General features: G+C 42.6%; 1 non-coding gene across 1 annotated transcript; it reads right to left on the reverse strand.

Moving 5' to 3' along the window:
• Positions 1-758: 758 nt before the first annotated feature.
• On the reverse strand, positions 759-830 carry trnag-ucc (transfer RNA glycine (anticodon UCC)). The gene has a single exon. It is a non-coding gene; the product is annotated as a tRNA-Gly (tRNA).
• Positions 831-2,790: the final 1,960 nt, after the last annotated feature.

Raw genomic sequence — 2,790 nt, forward strand, 5'->3', positions numbered from 1 at the left:
TTCAGATTTCTCTATACCCTCACAATGACGTCCTTTACGCTGGCACCTGGGAGGCAACTCTCCATTTGGGACTCAAGTCAGTGGTTGCAAAAAAGTCTGTCTAACCCCCTGATTATTGAATTCCCTTTACTGCATTTCTATGCTTTGCTGCTTCCTCCTGTGTAGTCATTTGCTCCACAGTGTTGTGCAATCCCTTTTCTGTTTTCCACAATCTATTCTTGTATTGTCTCTTTTCCTCGTCTTTCTTTTTTCTGCTCTGTGCGTTTTACAGTTAGCCCAAATTTCCTTCGTGTTATCAAGCTGACACCTGCCAAATGCTGATCAACTTCTCTGCTTTTCACCCCACGCTGTCATCATCCAGGGAGCTCTGCCCTTGGTTGTCGACCCTTTCCCCATTCTGGGATTGGACTTATCTGTACCCAAACTCCCTGCCTTTAATGGCTGCCCATTACTACATTATATTTCTGCCTGCCAGTCTTTGACTAAACCATCTTTCCTCAATGTACATATCTTGTAAAAATGCACTAGATAACCCTGGTCAGTCAAGCCAGCCACCATAAATAGATTCGGGGACATGCTGCCATCTAATTGACCGTAACTATTACCTTAGCTGAATTGCAATATTCAAGTAAAGTGTTAAAGTAAGAAAGTCAGTTAAATATAACAACACACTCCAGTGTCGAAACATTTACTAGTGAATTCCAGCATCACCAAAATCCCATAGCCACTCGGTTCATCCTGAAGTAGGAAGTAAACAATGTGATGGCTGGGAATTGAACCCAGGTCAACTGCTTGGAAGGCAACCATGCTTACCACTGCACCACCATCACACAGCTGACAGTGCCACTTCATATACAGCAGAGTAACTCTGCAGCCTGCCCTGAAGCATCTATTTTTTTTTAATGCAATTCAAAGCAGTGATGAACTGAAATATTCTCACAGTAATCAAGATAGACAGATGAAGGAAAGCACATGTAAGTAAAGAGACTAAAATTTCAACAAAATATTGAAATCAAATATCTTGCAAAGTATTTACAGAGCCATTTTAGAATTCCTTTCACACTCAGGGCCATGCTCGCAAACTGAACAGAGGTGTCCAGCAATACAGTCACCCATTCTGTGTTTGACCTCCACATGTTCAGGCGATCACATTGTGAGCAGCAAGTATAGTATATTAAAGTGAAAGAAGTGCAGGTAGAATTGCTGTTTCACCTGAAAAGGGTGGTGCTGTTTATTATGAAGGGAGAAGCTGGGCGAAAGAGCAAATCCTGTATCTCCTATATTTGCTTGGGAAGTTGTCATGGGGAGGAATGCATCAGTTGTGTGTGATGGAAAAGTGGACCAGGGAGTTGTGGAGGGAAGTGTCCCTTTGGAATGCCAAAGGGGTTGAGGGGGAAGATTTTTATTTATTCATAGGATGTGGGCATCGCTGGCTAGGCCAGCAATAAATTGAGGGGGAAGTTTTTTTTTAATCCTGGGTCTCTGGATTACTAGTCCAGCAACAATACCACTACGCCATCCCTGATGTTTGGTGGCGGCATTGTGCTGGAGATGACAGAAATGACGGAGGATGATTTGTTGAATTTGAAAACACATGGAAGCCTGCCATAGTTTTGGGAGGGAGTGGAAAGGGTCAGTGCAGGAAATGGGAAGAACACAGTTGAAAGCTCTGTCAATGACGATGAGGGGAATCTTCAGTTCAGGAAAAAGGAAGAGATACCAGAAGCGGTTAATTGGAAGGTTGCATCGTTAGAACAGATAGAACAGAGATAGAGGATTGTGTAAATTCTGTAGAAAAAGTGGAGTGGGAGGATGTGTGGTCAAGATAATTGTAGGAGTCTAGGGGCTTATGGTAAATATTGTTTCACAGCTTTTCATCAGAAATAGAAATACAAAGAAGACCAAGAAGGGAAGAGGGGAGTTGGAGATGTCACGGTGAGAAAGAGTGAAAATTTGAAGCAAAGTTGATCAAATCTTCCAGCTTGGGGCGAGAACAGAAATCCACACCAATAGTGAAACTAATATAAAGGAAAAAGACATAAGGGAGAGAACCTGGAAGAAAGAATGCTCCATACATCCCACAAATTGACATCATAACTACAACCCAAATTGGGTCCAATAGGTACACTTTTCATTTGGAGTAAGTGAAATAATTAGTACAGAAATTGTTCAATGTCAATGAAAGTTCAGCTAGCTGGAGGAGTGGGGGATAGGTTTAGTACGCAATTTATTTGCAAGTAGAAAGAGATGGTTAGGAACTGAAACAGGTTACTTACTTGAAAAGCAACCATACTTGCCACTGCACCACCATCAGCATGTTTTGTGAGGCTGCAGAGTACCCTGTAAGTATATCTTATCCCCTCTGAACTGTTTATGGGACCTCATTACTGCAGTCATGAAGAAGGAATCCTGAAAGATCATAGGAAGGATATCTACAATTAACAGGAGCCGGCCACTTTGAGGTGATTGGATGACCTTATTTGAATATTCTATTGTTGTTCCGAGTATTGTATTTCTCTTGCACCATATTCCGAGTATTTCTCTTCTAGAATAAGAAGTTAACAAATCCCGAGGCAAACCCATGATGACAGACCTACCACCCCTACCCGTCACACCAAATCCCCCACTTACCAGTTCCTCTGTCTCCATCACAGCTGTTCTGATGATGCTATCTTTCAGAACAGAACCTCTGAAGTGTCTTCCTTTTTCCTGAACCGAGGATCCCCCCCAGTGACAGGGCATTCAGCTGTGACCAACTCATTTTCCACGCTTTTACCCTCACCCCTTCCC

This window comes from Cetorhinus maximus, chromosome 13 (genome assembly GCF_964194155.1).
Source record: "Cetorhinus maximus chromosome 13, sCetMax3.hap1.1, whole genome shotgun sequence".
Lineage (NCBI taxonomy): Eukaryota > Metazoa > Chordata > Chondrichthyes > Lamniformes > Cetorhinidae > Cetorhinus > Cetorhinus maximus.